A 21,770-nucleotide genomic window follows, 5' to 3' on the forward strand; every position below is an offset into this window, starting at 1 on the left:
TGTATAGGAATGCTATTGATTTTTGGGTGTTGAATTTGTATCCAGCTACGCTGCTGAATGTGTTGATTAATTCAAGGTGTCTTTCTGTGGAGTTTTGGGGGTCTTCCATGTAAAGTATCATGTCATCTGCAAATAATGATAGTTGTACTTCTTCCTTTCTTATCCTTATTGTTTATATCTCTCCCTTCTCTAATTAGAAGCATGCACTTGTATAATGTGTTTCTTTTTCTATTCTGTTATGATCTGCCTTTTTATTCAACGTTTAGTATAGTTGCATTTAATGCAATTAGTAGTAAGATAGGATCTATGACTGCTATTTTGCTATTCATTTTCAATGTGTATTATATCTTTTTTGTCCTTCTATACCCATGTTATTCTTTATTTATGTTAAATTGATATTTTCTAGTGTACCATTTTAATTCCTTGGTTTAAAAAAATTCTCTAAATATATTTAAGTTGCTTCTTAGTGGCTGTCTGAGGATTACTATCAACATCTTGATTTATAACAGTCTACTGCTAATTAAGATTAATTTAATTTCAACAGTACACAAAAACTTTGCTCTTGTCTTCAATAGTCCCCTCCTTTGTGCTATTATATTTATGCAAATTGCATTTTTATACACTCTGTGCATATCAACACAAATTTATAAATATTATGTTATTCAGTGACTTTCATATCAAATAGGATAGAAATACAAATAAAATATACTTATACCATGTTTTATATTTATATGTGTATTATATACCTATATTTATTATTTATATATATGTATTATATATAACGTACTATATACTATATTTATATATGTACTAATACTCTTTTTTTTCTTTATGATTTGAGTTGCTGTCTAATGTTCTTTCATTTTAGTCTGAAAAATTTCCTTTAGGAATATTTCTGTGGAATATTTTCTAGTGACACCTTGTCTTAGTCATTATTTACCTGTAATTGTCTTAGAGTGTCCTTTATTTTTGAAGGATTTTTTTTTTTGAATCAAAATTCTTGGTTGGCAGATTCCTCTTCCTCAGCACTTTGATAGGTCATCTCATTGCCTTCCGGCTTCCGCAGTTCCCAGTGACACATCAGCTGCTGAGGACTGCACTTGAGGACTGTATATATAAAATGAATTGTTCACTCTTGCTGTTCTCAAAATTTTCCCTTTTTTCCTCTATAATTTGATTTTTATATGTAAAAGTGTGAATGTTTGGATTTTAGCTCACTTGCTGGTGGCTGAGCTTCTTGGATGTGTAGAGTAATGTTTTAAATGAACTTTGGGAAGTTTTTGTCATTTTTTTCTTCAAGCGTTTTCCCCTCTAGTCTGGAACTCTCATGATGCATAACTTGGTATACTTGATGGTGTCCTAAAAGTCCCTGGGGCTCTGGTCATTTTCTTTGTTCTGTTTTTTTCTTTTCTGTATCTCAGGCTTGATAATCATAACAGACTTATCTTTGAGTTTGGTGATTCAGTCTTCTGCCTGTTCACATTTGCTGTTAAACTCCTCTACTAAAATTTTAATTTTTGTAGTATACATTTTTAGCTCCAGAATACCTGTTTAGCATTTTAAGAAGAATTTATATCTCACTACTGATATTCTATGTTTGTTGGGACAGCATTCTCATACTTCCATTTTTTAATATACAGTTTCCTTTAGCTGTTTGCACATATTTAAATTATGACTAGTAAAATCAACATTTGGGATCCCTATGGGAAAGCTTGTAATAATTTCTTTTTTATTTGCATATAGACCATTATTTCTTATTTATTTGCATGTCTAATAATTTTGTTGTCATTGAAAACTCTACAATTCAAATATCTTTTTGATCTCCAACCCCAGGATTTATGAATTTTCTGTTTGTTGCAGTTATTTCTTATTTGTTCAGCAACTTTACTGAGCTAATATTTTGTCTGTATTCTTTTTCATGTGGGTACTGAAGTCTCTGCTTGGTTAGCTTAATAGTAAGACAATGATTGGAAAAATATTTCCTTAATTTCTGAAATAAGTCTCCCAGTCTTTTCTGAGGGACTCTGTGTGCATGTTGGAACATGACTTCAACACTCAGCCAAGCACTTCACAACTCTGCCTTATCCTTCCCTTCCTGCTTGCAGAGAGTCTCAAGTCAGCCAGAGGAAAGAGTTTAGGACTTTGTCAGGTTTTCCCTGGACATGCATACATCTTTATCCATGCATGCAACATTTGAGATTTCCAAAATGTGTTGAAATTTCTCAAAGATATGACAGACAAGACATCCTTCACGTTTTCCTTAGAATCTTGTTGATTGGCTTATTGTTCATTCCAAGGGGTATCACTTTAAGAATTTTTAAAGTTAAACAATTGCCTGTGCTATTTTTCAACCAACACCCCTGGAGTAAAGGATTTTTGCACGGGGGAAGCACCATGTCACATCATATAAAGACAGCACTGCAAATAGGGTCTTCCAAAGGATGAAAGATCAAACAGTGATACCTGTCAGAGAATAAGCCTTTAAGGAAGTGCTAATCTTGTTTTATTCTTTCTACCACTGGCTAAATTGTTGCTTTTTGCCTTAATGGTAAACTTCATTTTCAAAGCTAGTACAGAGTTGGAGAGCTGGACACGGAGCTAGCTGGATTTGGTACCGCATGACTTCTTGCTCTTTCTGAAAGTCAAAGTGACCACGAAAAGTAAACAGTTGCAATTGATTCGGGGCATGGAAGCAGCCTTAGCAGAACAACTAGACACTCACAAAAGAGAAATTCCATAACTTTCAGAAATTGGCAAGAGCTATGGGATGTGTTTGAGGTAAAGGGCAGTATTTTGAGGGAGATTATGTGATTATGTCTTTTACTGCAATAAAATAAAAGGTAAACATTCACCATATTTTTTATCACATTTTATAGCTGTCTTTTTAAAATTAATGTTTCATGGATTGCCACAAACATTTTATTAACTCATGGTGTTTTTGAAAAAGTTAATTTTGATAATTTTTGCTAATCTTTTAGCTTCTTTTTTCACCATTTTCACTGGTATAATTCACTTTGCTTTTATTCATAAAGGATATTTTCACTGGATATAGGCTTACAGTTTGGTTTTTTTTCTTTTTGAATTTTGAAGATATCATTCCAGTTTCTTCTGGCCTCCGTGATTTCTTAGTAGCAATTTGTATGCATTTAAATTTTTGCTTCTCCTGATATAGTGCATTATTTTTCTTTGGCTGCTTACAAAAAATTTTTCTTGAAGTTTTAATTAAAGTATGTTGGCATATAGCTTTCTTTGAGTATTTCCAGGTTAAGTGCATATATTTTCCCCTTTATATACACAAGATAGCTAAGATAATTGTATTACTAATTTTTACTGGTTTATTGAAAGGAATAGTTAACACCTAATTATTTGATCAATTTCTCATGCCTATATCTGGCAATCTGGACAACTACTTTGAAGATAGCAATATGCAGTATAAGAACCACTGTTAACTTCCTAGCATCTTGTTTTGAAACTCTGTATTGTTTTTATTTTTTTATTCTCTTTAAAATATACAAAAAAGAAACTAAAAACGTATATGTGAGCTTATGGAATCTGTAAATTTTTAGCCATTAATTTTTATGTGTCATTTATCTTTCCTTTCTATGTCTTTGGTGATGAAAGAGTAATGCCTTTGATATTGTCTCATATTTTACTGCTGTCCTATTATTTTTACAAAAGTCATTTCTCTGTGTTCTTCATTTTATATAGCTTCTAGTAATTTATTTTTATGTTGAAGGATTATTTCCTCTGTTCTGAATCTTCTGCTGAGCTTAGTGAAATTTTTCATTTCAGGTATTATACATTTAAATTCAAACATTTCCACTTTGTTCTTTTCATAGTTTTCTATTGACTTCAAGAGTGTTCACTATTACTTGGTAGAATGTGTCATAATAGCTGCTGAAACATCTTTATCTGATTATTATAATATTTAAATCATCTTGAAATTGAGGTTTATGGGTTGTAATTTCCTTCAAGATTTGGTTAGATTTTCCTGTTTTTTAAAATGTTGATTAATTTTGGATTGTATCCTGTACATTCTGAACCTTATAGCATTTTGAATTTTGTAAAAATTCTCTGGAGGTTGCTGATTTAAGACAGAAAATTAATTTGATTATATTTAGGCTGGTTGTTTTGCACATTTTAGTCAGTGGTTACAATATCAGGTCAGTTTTCACAGCCTTTGCTCTGCAGTTTGTGTCTATCTGCAATGATCAGCTTTAGAGTGAGTGCTAAACTTATGTTGGCTGAATATAGATTTACGTTATCCATTTTCCCCCTTTTTCCTGAGGAAGCATCCTGAGATGCTTCCTTGTATACTGTGGCTTCAATAGACTATGATTCCATTAGGCCTAAATACAGGTTTCAGTTAGAATTTTATTGTACTCCCCTAATCCTATGATGCCGTATGGTGTAAGGCAATTTAAGTCACCCTTGGGTAAAACATGAAGAAGGGTGGTAGAGAGCTCCCTCAAACACTCAGAGACCCTTTTTAAAACGGTAATTCTTATCACTTTTACAGGCTCCGTGTACCTATACTAATGCCATCCTGCAAATGTGCAACTTTGACTTTTGGGCTGGCCTTTGAATAAGGTCAGGAAGGAAGAAAGAAACAACCATGGAGATTGAGCTTAAAGGAGATCCTTTTGTTTTCCTGGCTGGAAAGAGGGGACTTTTTTTAAGGTTTTTTTTTGTCAATACCCACTGCACAGTTCTGTGACTCAGACCACCTGTGGGTTGAATTTAGAATACAGAAGACAAAGAAAAAGAAGCCCCAGAAAACTCACAGGCATTTTTAGCATTCTTTTTCTCTCCTTCATTCATCTGCTACTATTTATTTTTAAGAGTCATCAATAAAATCCTTTCTGCATTCTTTCTGGAAGTTTTAATTATAATCATTGTGAGAGGTAGATTTTAGTGGACTTACTCCTTCTTGGCCACTTCCATTATTGACTATCATGCCATTAAGACAGAAATAAACAATAACCATAGCAATAATAATATTCACATTGTTGAGATACTTGGAAATTATATAAGGCATTTCTAAACAAGTCACGATTCAGAGAAGAAATCATAAAGCAAAATTAAGAGCACTGAGACAGTGAATTATAATAAAAATACCTCACATAAGAATTAGGGAATATAGTAAAAATTATAATGAGAAATTTTACAGCTCTATGTAATTAAGCTAGAAACATGGCTAAAGTTTAATGAGTTAGATAATCAATTTCAGTTATTAGAAAACTCCAAAAACTATGAAAAGGAAATAAGATACAAACAGAAATTAATGAAGTATAAGATGCTATAGTTTGGGCCTTAAATGCTCCCCACAAAGGCCCATGTGTTAAAGGCTTGGCCCCCAGAGAAGGACTATTAGGATTTAGAGGGATATTCAACAGGTGGAGTCCAGTGAGAGGTGTGTCAATCATTGGGAATACCCTTAAAGGGGACCGTGGGACTTAAAAACCCTCCTCATCCTTTTTTTCTCCCTCACCACGAAGTGAGTGGTTTTGTCTTCCACATCCTCCTGCTGTAATGTGCAACCTTGACACAAAGGCCAAAGGCCCCAGTGACCATTGATTGAGACCTCCAAAGCCATGAGCCAACATAAACCTTTTCTGTTTACAAGTTGTTTATCTCAGGTAACCTTTAAGCACCTGTGACGATGTGGAGATGAAGATGTAACAGAGGGGATCAACGAAGCCAAAAGTTGGTTCTTTGAAAAGGCAAAATAAATTGGTGAAGCTTTAGTGAGGCTGAGCAATAAAAAGTAGAGGAGTCACAAATAATATGACGATAAAAAGAGAACATGATTGCTTATGCAGCAGAAGCTCAGTGATAGTGAGAGAATACAATGCACGTCTTCCTGTCAATACACTTTGCAATATAGATGAAATAGATAAGTTGCTAGAAAGTGTAAAACCTGTTAAGAAATAGTAGAAATACCTCAAGATAAGCATATCACTATAATATATTGAAATGGATATATAAATTTTATAATGATGTTAATACTATACCTGTTGGATTTACACATGAATTCTCTCAAATATTCAAGAAATAGATTTTACTCATATGTGAAATTTTCCAAAATATAAAGGGAAAATGCTATCCAATTTATCTCAGGTTAGTCTGAGGCAGATACTAAGAGCAGACAAATTTATGAGAGAAAAATTATAGATAATTCTGATCTATAAACCCAAGAGCAAATATCCTACATAAAATGATAACAAAGTATAACAGTATTTATAAGACAGTCCATTGTCACCACTATTTAGTTGTTTCTAAAATTTAGAAGTGACTTAACATTTGAAAATCTATAAATCTGATAAATACCCTTAAATTAGGAATATTAACAAATTAAAGGAAAGATATGATTTTTAGGAGATAATATGATCTAAGAAAACATAAGCAAATCAGGAAATAGTAATAAACATTGTAACCTGATATTAGTATCTACCTACAAAATATTTGCCATAAATATCAATATTAGTGAAGAAACATTAGAAATATTTCCCTTAATATCAAGTACATGATAAGGAAGAACTTTGTCAATGTTAGTATTCAGCAATTTACAAGAAGCCCTAACTAAATCAGTAAAACAAGACAGGAAAGACTTAAAGGCATAAAAAAAGTTTTAAGTTTATAACTATATACATGGATGTCAAACAATATGCAAAGAAATTAAAATGAGCAAAAAAATTTTTAAAAGGCTGGTTATAAGGTAAATATTCCTCAAGTAGACTGATATGTAGGAAATCAGTATTTGAAAATATAGTAAACAAGAGTGAACAATGACATTAGCAATAAGAAATATAAAGAACCAAAGAATAAATCAAACAATGTGAAAAACCTATGTCAAAAAAAAAATCATTAAACTTTATTGAGAGACAGAAAAACTAGCTACATAATAGGAGGGACATACTATATGCAGGGTTGGAATGATTCAGTATTTTAACTGTGTCAAATACCCTAGTGTTAAATTTAATTAATATCGGTAGGATTTTTGTTAGAATTTGGCAAGTTGCTTCTGGAATCATTTAGAAGTGATCTGCGTACTGCTGGCATTGTAATGAGTATCCAGTCATTCTACATGTTTAGATCATTTGCTGAAAATTTAGACCTTTGGGAAAGACCATTTCATGCGCTTCTGTCCCCACTGCGCTGGGCCACGGAGGGAGAATATCTGTTCCGTTTGCTTCCACTGTGGGAAGCAAGCGCTGCCTTCCACTACCTTCCACCGGGGCTATGCTCACCAGGGAATTCCCCAAATGGGAGGATGCTAACGGGAAAAAAAAGACTTTAGTGTTAGATATACTACCTCCTCCAAAAAAGGACAATATCAACTAGAACCACAGAAAGCTGAGGCCCTTCTAAGTGGCTGAAACCATTGATAGGGCACTCACTGCAATTTGAGAAGGGGTTATTTGAGATCAGATACTACCCAAAAGCTTCTAGAGACAAAAGGAAAAAGGTTGAAGACTTAGAATTTTTATTTAAATTAATTTATTTTACCTTTAGTTTTTAAATTAAATTTATTTTTAATGGATACATAAAAGCCCAAATATCATACACATTAATGGGGCACCATTCAGGACAACTAAGCAATGCATAATATTTAAATCAAATTAAACATATCCATCTCCTCAAACACTGATTATTTCTTTATGATGAAAACATCTAAAATTCTTTCTCATAGCTTTTAATATATACAACAGGCTAGTAAACAGGTGAGGAAAAGGCAGCCTAGATTCTGTCTCTTTTCTGATTTCCCACTGTTCGACTGGCACCAGGAACTGGATCACCTATAGGTCTGTCATGCTATTGTGTTTCTTCGTTTTCTTTTGGCTGAAAGTTCCGCCTTTCCCAATACGCAGGGGACTTGTATCAGGCAGGGGCTGTGTCTGATTCACTTCTACTTCCCTCTGCCCATAACTCAGTGCTATCTTCAGCTCTGGTTAGTTTTTCTGTCCTGCGAAAGCTCAAGAGAAGAATCCATTCTGAGTGGATGACAACAGACAGCTGCAGCAAACATCTTTCAAAATAACCACTTTTCCATTACAGCATCCTTTTGATAACTCTCCGTAGGTGTCAGAGCCAAACCTCTGGAAAGACAGAAGTTGCTATACAGATTCCCAGTGTTAAGTATGTCTTGTGTTTGTGGTATACTGTTTGCATAACTATTGATAATCAGTGAATAGAATTCGGGAATTAAACTCCACTAATAGGGATGTGACAGTAATGAATGTAGCCAGAGCCTTTCCATAGGAAATAATGACTTATCTGTAGGAGAAGATTTGTACTTGCCTCTGTTATCTCTGGGAATGGGACTGATCTTAGATTAGAGACTAGAACTGGAGAGCAGAGATTCAGGTCACGGAAGGGCAACTAATCTCTGTGCTCTTGATTCAGGGAGGGCATTGTTGAGATGCCTAGGAAGAAGCTCATTTAGTTGGGAGCTCAGATGACCGGGACCTTAGGAAGGACACCAACCCTTTGAAGCTAGTTGATGGTGATCCTTTGGCATGGAAGTGAAATGTTAAAGGGCTGGGAACTTTGAGAATGAACCCTTAGTGATAGAAATAAGCTTTGGACAATAAAACCAACTTCCTATTCCTTTGGCTTTATTTACCAATTGGTCTCCAGTGGGGCAAAAGTTTTGGATGCCCATGGGAGGGGCCAGTGTCCTACATGTGATCCAGGTGTAAAAGAGAAACCACAGTCCACTTGCTCTTGGCCAGCCAGGTGCGTACAGTGGGAACACAGAAGGAAGCACGGGTGTGCACCATGCCTTCCCATGCACCACTGCGGTGGATTCTGGAGCATCGCCTCTCCATGCGGGGCTTCCCCAGGCCAGGATGGTCACAGTGGCCGTCACAGCTCTTGCTGCCTCCTTGGTAGCCCGGACCTGAGTGGTAACCACTTGGAAGCATGCAAACTTGAATTCTATGCAAAGGTCTGGACTTCTTATTACTCTACTTCCAAAACTATTGGCCAAGGGCCTGAATTTTTTTCACAGACTCATGAGAATGTTTGAGTTTACAAAGCATGTTATTGGTTTCAAAGTATGACGATGGTAAAACAGTAAAATTTTATTTAAATTGGTGTATTTTAACTCAATATTACGTAGATGTATAGAAGTTATAGTTAACACGACTTGCAGATACATTTTGATATGATGTAGCATGAAGATTTAAAAAATAAAAGTGTAGGGGCCTGGCAGCATCTTAAAATAGCCATACCCTGTCTTCCCTGCAGGCGTACCTCTGGGCGCTGAGCAGCTCCGCCTCCACCAGAGGGCGCACTAAGCAGCATTTGCGCTTGCTTTGCTGGCCTCCCTTTGCCCAGTGGGATCCTAGGTAGATCTCCCAGATTCACTGCTAATTCTTCCTTCTGTAGGAGCCTCGGTTTTTTGTCTTCTAAATTTGAGGTAATAACGCTCCCCTCACAGAAGTGAGGCACAAGAGCACTGAGGATTCTTGGGGCGGGGGCAGATGATAATAACCCTTAGGGAGGAAGGAAGGTAAAGTTTCTTCATCTTAGAGGTCAAAGGCTGGGGCAGAGGTAGAGTAGCAGCAGGACCATTAAAAGCGTATGTCCATTTTGACACAGGACTCTTTTTCCTAAGTCTTTTACCTAAGACTTTGTATTTCAAAATACTGCGGGCTCTCAGAGGAGACTCAGGGACCTCCCAGCAGGAGTCGGGAGTGACTGAGGATGATAAAGCATAGGAAGATTTTATGGAGGAGTTAGTCTCGAACCGAATGTTGAAGGACCAGTAGGCTTTATTTTTTTTAATAAAAACGTTTTAATTAGGAAATAATACATTTTGAATATACAAAATATAGAACATATAGGAAAATATAAAAGTATGTAGAGAAATCCACTATTAATAGTTTGGTGGAACTGTTGGGAGAGGGTATAAATTGGCACAGTTACCATGGTGTGAATATTCCTCAAAAAAATAGAAAATGGAACGACCCTGTGACCCAGAAACCCAGCTGTAAGGTATGCCTCCAAAGGAAAGAAAATTAGTATGTTGAAGAGGTATCTGCACCTCTGTGTATTGCAGCAATATTCCCATTAGCCAAACTATGGCATCAACATAAACGTCCATCAACAGATGAATGGATTTAAAAATATGGTATATATACAAAATAGAGTACCATTTAGCGATAAAGGGCTGTCATTTGTGACACAGTGGATAAACCAAGAGGACATTATGTTAGATGAAATAAGGCAAACACAGGAAGACAAGTAACACATGATTTTACTCAGGTGAGGAATCTATAAAAGTTGATCTCATAGAAGCTGAGAGTGGGAGAGGGGCTCCAGGAGGCTCGGAAGGGTGGATGGGGGGAGGTTGTTCAGTGGGTACAAAGTTCCGGTCAAAACAGGGGAGTAAGCTATGTTCTATTGACAGTAGAGTGGCTGTAGCTAAGGGTGTGTCTTTACGTATGTAAATTTCTTTACAATTTACGTATTGTAAATTTCTTTTTTTTTTTCTTTATGAGACAGGGTCTCACTCTGCAGTTCAGGCTGGCCTTGAGCTCACTTTGTAGCCCAGGCTGGTCTCGAACTCGCAACGATCCTCCTGCTTCAGCCTCCCAAGTGCTGGGATTACAGGCGTGTGCTACCACATCCAGCTCTTATTGTATATTTCAAAATAGCTAAGAGAGAGGATTTTAAATGTCTCACTGTAAAGAAATAATAAATATTTGAGGTGATGGATAAACTGCCCTGATTTAAACAATTATTTATATTGAAATATAATATACTGTATAAATTTGTGCAATTTTAAAATGTTAATCAAAAATAAAATAAAGTAAATAAAATGAAGTCATCTTTTCAGAAGTTGAGGTTTACAGGCAGCTTTTTGAGGGAAAAAATTGAGTTTGGTGTATTTTTTCATATCTTATATATCTCTTTATAAAAATATATCATTCTAAAATTACTCCTTTGAAATCTGCCTTTTTCAGTGTGCATTTTTCTTTTCCATCCTGTGTTTTCCTACTGTAATGTTTTAAACTGTATTTCACATTCTATTAATAAATGTGCCAGGATTTATTTAATCAAATATATATATGTATATATAATATATGGTTTCCAAATTTTTATTATCATGAAAATGTTGTAATAATCATCTTTGGAGCTAAATTTTACAAAATATAACTATTTCCTTAGGTTGATTACAAATGTATACAATCTGGGGTGAATTTAATTTCATTTTAATTTAATGAATTACCGTTTTGTATCATTTCTAAAAGCGGGGTTGTACAGTCAAGGGTAAATGAGCGAGGCACCATTTTGCATTCCCACCTGCCTTATGTAGGAGTTTTTGTTTCTCTCAGCCTGAGCAATGTTGTCAAATTCCCGGATGAACTTTTGAATGACCCGGGGTCGAAGGAGATAGAGCAACACAGAGAGCAGGGAACAGACACAGATCTTCAGGTTTAAAAGTAGGCAGGACTAATAGGAAGAGGAACGGCAGCTCAATATGGGGAATCCTCTTCCTCAGTCCTGTCTGCTTCAAGGTAGTATAGGGTTCTCAGGAAAAAATAGATGTTCCCGGATAGGCCAGGGGACTACACAGCCGAATGTGGTAGAGCAGGTTTTATCATTAGCTTCGCATGTGGACCTACGTAGACTGGAGAAGAACACACAGCCATACTGATTGCTTCATTTAAGAGTCCCTGAAACTATGATCAAGAGCTTTATTTATACTTTCATTACTGCCAGGTAATAATATTATTATATTATATATCCTGAGTCCATTCATTCTCCTGTTTGCTTTCAGATCAATATTTCATACTTTCTCTACAAACACCTGCCACCTTCTGTACCATCCTTATTCCCGCTTCCTTCTTTGCTGAATCAGAAGAGAGCCTCTGCAGACTTTCCCCAGAGCATCTCTAAAGTTCCTGGCATCTGCAGAGGTTCTTTTCTCCCACTGGTTTCCATCAGCTAATTTTTCATGTTTCTAGCTGGAGTCCGTTGGTACATTTGTGCACCAGATTATACCCCTCTCCACTACCCAGGGGCACTGTACATCTCCACACACATCTTCTCCCTTTGTCCCCTTGTTTGATCTGCTGCACCTCGTTGGTCTCTTTCCCCTTACCAAAAGACCCCAGACACACCCTTACCTTAGAGCCTTTGCTTAGCATCTTTTCTTTTTCTGGCAAGAGGGCACAAGAGTAGAAGTTCTTTTTGCAGATACCATTGGCATAATGCATGACTGTCTCACCTCCATTTACCTTCACCAGGTCTTTTTTAAAAAAAGTTTCCCTGCAAATGTTTTAAAAGAGTCATTTAAAACATAAGAAATATAGAAAGGGTTGGAGCAAAAAATGAAAAAAAAATACTATGCAAGTCGTGGGCTTGGCATGGTTTCTATTAGAAAGATCCTTTCTAGGTAATTATCCATCCATCTGCAATAATGTACCTTGGAGTTAGCATTATGACTTTTCAATTATTCAGAATTTCAGACTTTTCATCTCTGAGTTTCATGTGCTTGGTAGTATAGCTAAAGCTCCTGCCTCTGAGGCAGAGCAGACAAGGCTGGCTGACTGGTTGGTGCACAAGTAAGATGGTACCGTTAAATTAAACTGACTTCTCTTTACTTAAACTCATGAGCAATGCCAGAGCTGCCCCACTTTCTGGGTGTGCAGAATGTTTCCCCTGCTGGTCTCCACAGCTTCTATGATGACTCCCCAGTCCCCACAGTGACCACCTGCCTACCAGGCCCTCTCTTTCTGGGGTCGATATTTCTCCACAAAGTCAGATCTGGGTCACTACGTTCTAGCTTTTGTACACTGTTGTCTTTAGTTTCATTTTAAGTATGTTTTTTCAGTCCCAGCCTGGCCTGTTCTGTCCTTCTTTTCTCACTCTATACAGGCTGCTCAAACCTTCCTTGACTTCCACTTCTGCCCCTTTGTTTCCTGGTCTCCCACATTAGGTAAGCACCTTCCCACCTCCCCTTCCATTCTATCCATCCTGCCCTCTTAAACTGAGGTTTGAATATCTGGTCTTCCACATACTGGCTCTGTGATCTTCGGAGGATGATTTTTTTTTTATTTTAAAAAGAATAAATAAGCATTAAAAAATAGACATGACACAGAATTTCACTAAACAGGATGATAGGGTTTCAACAATGGTTGTTATATTGCACAATGTTGTCTTCAAAGTAGTTGTTCAGATTACCACATATAAGCATGCAAAATTGGTCAAAAAAATTAAAAAGAAGAAAAAAAATTTAAACATTGACTATTCCTTTCAATAAATGAGGATGATTGAACTCCTCTAAACCTGTTTCCTTCCCATTAATCATTAGATTGTGGGAAGGCCTTAATGAGAAAAATCACATGAAATACTTATAGGCAGGACTGGCACATAGGAAGAAGTTGATACGTGGTAGTGTCCTTATTGTCATATTTATTATTATTTTTTCCCTATCCTCAAGACTTTACTGCTTCAGTCACTGTCAGGTCTCTTCTCCTTGGCCTGGGGACACGGGGAGCACAGGAAACACTGTACTTTGTATAGGAGGGCCCAAAGTGATCCCCAGAACCAGGCCTTTGAGAGGCCTTCTTCTAGAATGACACTTGAGTGGTCCCCAGGCCAGACAGAATATGCCCCTGGGAACCTACAGGCCCAGGGAATATCCAGGGAATCTCCCTGTTAACTAAGAATATGACCAAAGGAGCATTTCCCTGTGGTGTCTCTGCTGAAGTTGTTCTGCTGACTTTGGAAAGATGTCGCCCTTAGATTTTGGAGCTTAGGTCAGGATGCGTGGCCTCTGGTTGGCCTCCTGGGTTTCCCTGGCAGCCTAGGGTTAAAGAGACTGGGCAGGAAGGAGTGGGACTGGCCACTTGGATTTTGCTGGCCTTGCCAAGATGATCTTCCTTCCCTGACTGAGTAGCCTTTTATATAATGTTAGGTAGGCAGAAGCTATGGTCCCTCCTGACAGCTGATGTGTCCAACCTGAGGACCACCTTGTTTTGTCATTTTAAAAATGTGAAAATAAAAATATTAAAAGGGAAGCTTTGTTAAATATATTCATTAACTATATTATCTATTTTATATGTGGCCCAAGAACTTTCCTCTTCACTTGAAAAGAGGGGGAAATGAAAAGGTAGACTGTGGGTTGGACGTGTGCCTGTGAACAAAGGTCTGAAAAGCTTAGTGAGCTTCAGAATCATATGCAAGGCTTGCTAAAGCACGGTTTGTTCAACTGAGGCCTCAGATTTTTCAATTCCCTTGTTTTGGGGGTGAGGCCTAAGAACCTGTCTGGGCCTACAGAGTCCCAAGTGTTGCCAGATCTGCAGACCTCGGACCCCTCTTTGCAAAACATGGTCCTTGAGAGTGGCATGTTCACACAGTCACTCCTCTTTGGATCTTGTATGAGGTCAGGGCGTGATGTTGACCTAAGGTAAGGAGAAAGAAACCTTGGGTTCAGTGGCCACAGTTCTGAAGGTGGGTTTGTTTGTAAGGGGAAAGGGTGTCATTGTAGGCAAGGCAGAGAATTTGTTAGGGGAATGCTAGGGAATCTCTGAATTTAAGCAAAGGTTGGGCATTGAAGACCTGAGGAGGGCGGGACAGCAGCTGGAACTCATATGCCTGCTGTCCAGAAGACACCGGGCAGGCGACTCCCATTCTAAATGCTAATAAGGGATAATATGATGGGTCCACAGGGGAAGGACTTTCCTTCCTTTTTCTACTCAGTCATAAGTACAACAGGTATGTGCATGATGGAGCAGAGGGAGGAGAAGGTCAGCAAACTTGCAGGGTTGTCTCAGCTCCACCACTCTTAGCTGAGCAGTCCTGCTCACACAAAGGGTCCCGCCGTGACTTTGACCAAGATTCTTCTCACTGAACTTCAGTTTCCCTGGGTGCAATGAAAGGCTTGAGGTAGAGCTTCATCACTTGATTGCTGCTTCTCATAATGGGCCTGCATCAGAAATCCACGGGATGCCTGAAATTAGAGACCCACATATGTCACAGTGCGCTAGTACGTAGTTAGCAAGGGGCCTCCCATACCAGAATAGAACAGAAGCAAACAAACCTCTGATTAGCAGTGTTTGCCCAGTTTCTGTGGTGTAAATAAATACACCCACCAAGGTCAAGTTCAACCTAACAATGTGAAGTCACTGAGCTTCACACTGGGAAGGGAGGACCCCACCCAGCTGCAGAACCTCTGAGGGAGAACCTCAGAACCTCAGAACCTCAGAACCCTCAGAACCTCCGAGGGAGGTCTGGGACCCTGCATTCTTCCCAAGACGATTTTGGTAAATAACAATCTCAGAACTCCTGCATCTGTGAGATCTCTGAGGATCTGTGCATTTCTCCACTCTAATGATGTTACAGGTTCTTACCCTGCCTCTGGAGCTGGGGAACATTTTCCCCCTTGAGAAAATTACAGGGCAACACTAGAGCGATTGATGGAACAGTCCCAGGTGAGTTAAGGTGTGTTTACATCGCCTGTCTGGACTCTGTGGCAGATTCATTTCTCTTAGTGTTCCATGAGTGCCCTGTGCCTCTGTCACTCCTGGAGGCAAAGAAGCGTCTCAGTGTGCACATCTTGGGGCACAGATGTGAACTGGACACAGAGTTCTAGCTCTGGATCCTCGCCCATCCCTCCTCTCCCGGTGGGGCTGACATTTCAGCTGTTCTCATCATGACCTTCTGGTCTGTTATCTCCATCATCCCTGGAGCAGAGAGCCTGTCTGCTCCTCAGTTATTTTTGGGCAGGTTTCTCATCTTGATAACCTTTTCTGTGCAGGTGGAGGACAGAGTGGAGAGTGCCATTTCTGCCTTGAGGGGTGCTGAAGACATCATGGGCCCATGAAAGACCCACTGGCATGTAGCAGGGGCGACAGGGAAGCCGGGAGGATGGGTGTTGGGCATGGGGGAGGGCAAACTGCTGGCCCCATTATACCTTCTTTTAGCAGAAACCACTTTTGCTTTGAAGTTGAGTTGGAAATGTGGTTTAGTTTAGTTTTGCTCTTTGAGCTTTTGAGACAGGGTCTCACTAGTAGTCCAGACCAGCCTCTAACTCGTGATCCTCCCGCTTCTGCCTCCCTAGTGCCAGAATTATAGCTGTGCACCACAACATCCCATGGAAGTTCAGTTTCAAACTGGAATCACCTCTGACTTTCCTTCATTCTGGAAAGCATCGAGCAGGTCTCAGAGTATGATCCTTAAATCGGTAGCATCATTTGGGCACTTCTCAGAAAAGTAAATCCTAGGATCACAGTGTCTCTGCTCCTTATAGCCACAGTCTGAACCTCTGGTATTCTTGGGTTGCTGTAGGGGCTATGCATACCCCTCTCCAAATAGCCCTTTCCAAAGCTGCTGGCCCATCGGGCTGCCATGTCGAACTGTTCTTGACCCTTCTCAGGCACTCTCTATGAGGCTATTTGGTAGGAGCCAGGGCCAGTGTATCTGCCTCTGGCTGGAGATGCTTAACATAGTGTGGGAACTTAAGGCAGTGTACAAGTTCCTGGACTGAGAAACCCTTCTCACTGCTCCTTCTGCATGCCTGTTTGCTCACTTCTTCAAACTCAGGGTTTCCGTGTTTGCACCCCATTAAAGCCCTATATAATGGACAAGCCCCCTCTGCCGCCGTTGCACCAGCCTCTTACCATCCTCCTGCAGTGCGGCTCTGTTCTACCAGATGTTCGGGCTCCTTGCTGTGCCTCATCCCATTGACCTTGACCATCCTCCTCTGGGCTTGGTGGGGAGGCCCAGGCATGCAGGACAAGAGCCCATTTGGCCAGCCCTGGGCAGTGCTCAGAGTCCCTGAAGTCCTCCCCATGTGTGGATCATGATCATTTCTGGAGAGTACAGCTGACCTTTTCTGCAGACCAAGTAGGGTACCCTGGGGAGGCTGGATTTGGAGCCGGGGCAGCAGCTGACTCTGGACCAGGCTGAGTCCAGTGTAGACTTGAAGCCCTTCCTCCTTTTTGGATGAATTTGTTCTTCCTGAAGTGACTTGTGAAACCGGTGGCTCAGGAATAGGCCATGGGGGAGGGAGCAGGACAGGAGTCAGGCCCCTGGGGACCTTTGCCTGGTGCAGGTCTGGACCATTCTGAGACTCCTACAAGGGTTAGGTAGAATAAGCTAATATTACTGTGGTTCTGAGTGTGTGCCAGTCTCCTTGCCTGTGTATCTCCCTGTGCATCTCTGAGGGGGCCCCTGAGTATCTGATAGTCTCCATCTCACCAGCTGTGAGTCTAGACAGGTAGCATAATCCCACTGACCTCCATTTTCCTTGTCTGTATAGTGGGGATAATGACTTCTACAAAGAATTACCATGGAGGCAAAATTAAACAATGCATGTGTGCCTGCTGGCACAGTTCCTGGGTTAGGCTGTTATTACCAGGTGCCTGTGCAAGTTGCTTGCCCTCCTGGTGCTCTCGTTTCTTCCGGTGTAGCATGGGGATGATACCAGAGTTTAGAGCTGTGAGGGAGATTAGAGAAGTTGATGCCTGTAAATGACTTAGCGCTGTGTGATAATGTCAGCACCTGGAATGCTGATCACCTCCAGTGTATGGAGGCGTTTGCGTGAGAATCTCTGAGTTTGGCAAGGTCCTTCTGCTTGTGTGTGTAAGCACAGAAGTGTGTGTGTGCGTACATTTTTTTTACAGCCAGGCTGGCCTCTTTTCTTAGGGTGGAGTTTGCTATTGGCCCGAGCCTAGACTCCTTGAGCCAACTGTAGGGCCTTTACTGGGGATGGAATTTCCATTAAGAATTAAGCAGAACAGCACTGGGAAGCCAGACAGACAGAGGGGAGGGGGCTCGGGGGAGGATGCTGCAGCTCTGGGCTTCCTTGGGTGGCCTCGTTCGTGCACTGCCTGGAAGAGGCCTCTGCTAGCTCTGCTCGAGTCATGGGCCTTGCTGGGGCCATGGCCCGGAAGGAGGGGCAGGGCGCAAGGAGCTGCCCACCGTGTCCTCTATAAGGAGACCTGGACTTGCCGCGACTGAGAGTAGAGCCATGAGGCGGCCCCCAGGGAATGGAGAGGCAGCCAGCGAGGGTCCAGGCGATTGGGGCCTATGGGGAGCCCAGGAGTCAAGGAGGCTGTGCTGTGCTGTAGGTATCTGGGAAGGACTGTGTGTGTGTGTGTGTGTGTGTGTGTGTGTGTGTGTGGCAAGGGGCATTTATGCCCCTTGCCTTGTGCTGGGCAAGGGGCATTTATGCCAAATGCCTTAAGGGAATATAGAGCAAATGAGATTGTTTCTCTTTTGCCCTAAAATCTAGGCATGAAATTTGAACTTAGAAATAAAAACCTCTGATGCATTTTGCTAACATTGATGCTGTTTATGATCTAAGTCTCATTCTGTTTCTGCAGAGGACTTTTCTACCTTGGGGACATCAGGAACATCTCAGCTTTCTAGGGAATTTTACATTTCCTGAGCTTATTTCCTACTTTTGAAATCTTAGGCGCAGGCATAGATGATGATGGTCTTCCTATTGCATACAAAAAGACTGAAGCTCAGAGGGTTAAAGGACTTGCCCAGGGACACACAGCTAGAAAGTAAGTGGTAAGCTAGGATGGAAAGCCTGGTCTGTCTGAGATCAAACTATTTTTTTCGTACACTTGACCTACTGGAAACAGGCTGAGAAGACCCTGCAAACTCTGTCCACTTGAGGCAGGCTCTGGCTCCAGTACTCATGCCTGGCCAGGTGGCCGCCTGGAGGCCCCGCACTGTCCCACGGCCTTGAGACAGTCCTTGCTGAGCCAGGAGCTGGAGCCCCTTTCAAGCACCGTGGACAGACGAGGCTGGAGTCAGGGCTGGCTTGTCGGAGGCAATGGCTTGGCCATCCGCACAGTTGGCACTCAGAGATCTGAGGCAGGCGAGTTAATGCCTGGACTCTCGTGTATCCAAGGCCAGAGGCCACAGTTTTAGCCAGAGCTCAAAAAAAAAAAAAAAAGAACAGAAACAATCAGCACCAAGAAACAGAAGCCTGAAGTGGGATCTTGCAGTGGACATTGTGTTACAGAGATGCTGTTGAGCTCTCTCCTTGAGGACATCTGTGAGCAAACTGGCATAGTCGGCACACGAGGGACTTAGGTTAGATGCTGGAGAGAACTTCCTACCAAAGAAGGCTCAAGCTTTGGAACAGGCCGCTAGCCGCTGGAGGTGGAGGGGGGCTGCCTTTCCTAGGTGATCTACACGCATAGGTAGAGGCTTTCCGGAGGCTGCAGGGGACTCCTGGCAGGGTCTGGAGAGTGGAACGGAATGACCTCTAAGCTTCCTTCCAGTGAAGGGAGCAACATTCCTGAGCTTTTGGGTAGGAATCAGGCTTCTCTTTTCCAGAGTTAGCTATTTGACAGTCCGTGTGTGTGTGTGTGTGTGTGTGTGTGTGTGTGTGTGTGTGTATGTGTTGGAGTCTGATGTGCCCAACGTGGAAGGAGCCTCTGCCATCAGCCGCTGTCACTTTTGGCAGGTCCCTGGCCTGCAGGGTGAGGGTTGTGGGTAACTTAGTTTCCAAAGGGAAGCACCTGCAGTGCAAAAAGCAAATCGCATTCCGGACATTTGGGCAGCTCAGTTAGGCGGCTCCCTCCACAGAGAATGCAAACTGCACCCAAATCCCTCCTAATTTTGTTTCAGCTCCAAGAGAAACGATCAGATCACGGCCCCTTCCCTTTCCCCTCTCCAGATGTTGGCACGCGGGGCACACGCGGGCGCTCCGCCGGCCGGGTCGGCTCTGCCGCCTGCCTGGGCGATTACCCGCCTGGCTCCCGCCGGCCCAGGGGTGAGCCGGGTCTCTAATTAGGTCTGACCGCGTCCCCATTCCAGCGCTCCCACAGATGACAGCGCGATGTTTTCCCCGCCAGGGCACGGAAATAGCGCTCGCGGCCGCGACCGGGCTGAGACTCGCGGGCAGCCTGAGGCGGACGGGACGAGGCTGGACCCAGCTGCGCAGGGGCGGGAAGGGCCTTGGGACGCGCGGAGCCGGCGGGCGGGGCCGCGGCCGGGGCGGGCGGGGGCAGCGGGGCTCTGGCGGGGCGGCCCGGCCACTTTGTGCCTGGCCTCTGGAACTCCAGCTGCGCCCGGCCACCGCTGGCAGCTTGCAGCTGCACCTCTGGGAATCGGACCTGCCAGCCTCGGAGCAGGTTTGTGACTCTCTGAATAGTTGGCATGTGTGCTGGCTGAGCGCTTGTGCAGAAGAGCATGTGCCAGTGGAGTGAGTCCAGCCCTGCTTGTTGCCTGGGGCATTCTCTGCTCCCAGCCCCAGCTTCGAGGTGGGCAGGGGAGCATGTCAGTGTGTGGTGAGCCTAGAGCACAGGTGTGGCTGTGGCTCTGTGTGGCCCCTCGCAGCCTGGTGGGCAGTGCTCTGCCTGGGGCAGTGCTTTCTGGTGTGGCGTGGGGAGGCGGCCACTGGGGTTGGGTCATCCGCTGTGGGTGAGGGATGCACGAGGTGAGGAGCTGTTTAGGAACTCACACTTTCCACGGTGACCTGACGTGTCCACATCCGGGCTTCTTGTCTGTGGGTCAGGCAGCTTTGGTTTCTCAGGGCTGTGTGCTCTGAGAATAGAGCTCTCAGCCGGCTCTGGAGTGCAGGAGACTGACTCCTGACCTGGCCAGGGCTGGAGAGATAGCTTCGGGGTCAGGAGAAGAGGGAGGAGGGCTGGGGGTGTCCACCCCACACTCAGTGCACCCACACTCTTGGGCTTGCAGCTGTCAGGTGGACACCCATTCCTACCATTGATTGATTGATTGATTGATTGATTGAGACAGGGTCTTGCTATGTAGTGCAGGCAGGCCTCAAACTCACAGCTATCCTCCAGCCTCGCCCTCCAAAGTGCTGGGATTACAGGTGTGCATCACCACACCCGGCCTCCTGCTCACGGATGCCTGGCTCGCAAGTACCTCCCCTCTACACAGACAAACAGCGTTCAGACACTCACACATTGTCAGCCTGTACAACCAGGGAGACCCACCTGTGCGCCATGCACTCCCCTTGTAAATGGATAGGCAAGTGCACATCTCCCTGGTTTGGCCCCACTCTTCGCCTCCAGCTTGCCTTTCAGTCCCTGTTGCCTATGGGCACCTCCAAATAACTGGCCTCTGGAGGGAGTATCTTTAGGTCAGGGACTTTGGCTGGAGGGTCGGGGCAAGTGGGGGGTGTGTGTGGCCTCCATGTGTCTCCTTTAATAGGGACGGAGCTTCCATATGGAGCTCAGCAGAGAGCATCCTTGGGCTCTGAGGTTTGGGACTTAGAAGTAGCGCTTGCCTTTCTAGGGATGAAAAGGCCAATCTCACAAGGAAAGCAAACAGGGCAGGGTCTGGGCTAGAGCTGAGCACCTGTGATCTGTTGCAGGCTCTGGTTTGAACCCTGCCTTTTCCCTGCTGCAGAAAGCAGCGAGCATTTGGTGCTGAGGAGCAGTGAGTGGAGTCGGGCATATTCTTGCTCTTCTCCGCTTTCAGTCAGCACTACTCTGAGGGTTCCATCTGCAGCTGGAGGAGGGACAGATTGATCCCTGTCCCCCTTCCGGCTGTGAGCTCTTTTCTGTCCGCAGAATCTTCTCCATGACCTCCTTCACCTGGAGACCACCAGGGGACACCATAAACAGTGCCAAGGAAATTAGATGCCCCCAAATATCAGCTGCTCGTGGTTATTATTCTCATTATTTTACTCTGATTTTTAGATCTCTCTCATCCTGGTCTCTCTGTTCTGAGCAGGTTTCCATGAGGTGCCCAGGCTAAATGTGCTCTTTCATTCAAGAAGTTAGAAAGACTCTTGTCTTTGTGGTTTGGTCTAGGCATAC

This window comes from Chinchilla lanigera, unplaced genomic scaffold (assembly GCF_000276665.1).
Source record: "Chinchilla lanigera isolate Chin_1 unplaced genomic scaffold, ChiLan1.0 scaffold00013, whole genome shotgun sequence".
In the NCBI taxonomy this organism is placed as follows: Eukaryota; Metazoa; Chordata; class Mammalia; order Rodentia; family Chinchillidae; genus Chinchilla; species Chinchilla lanigera.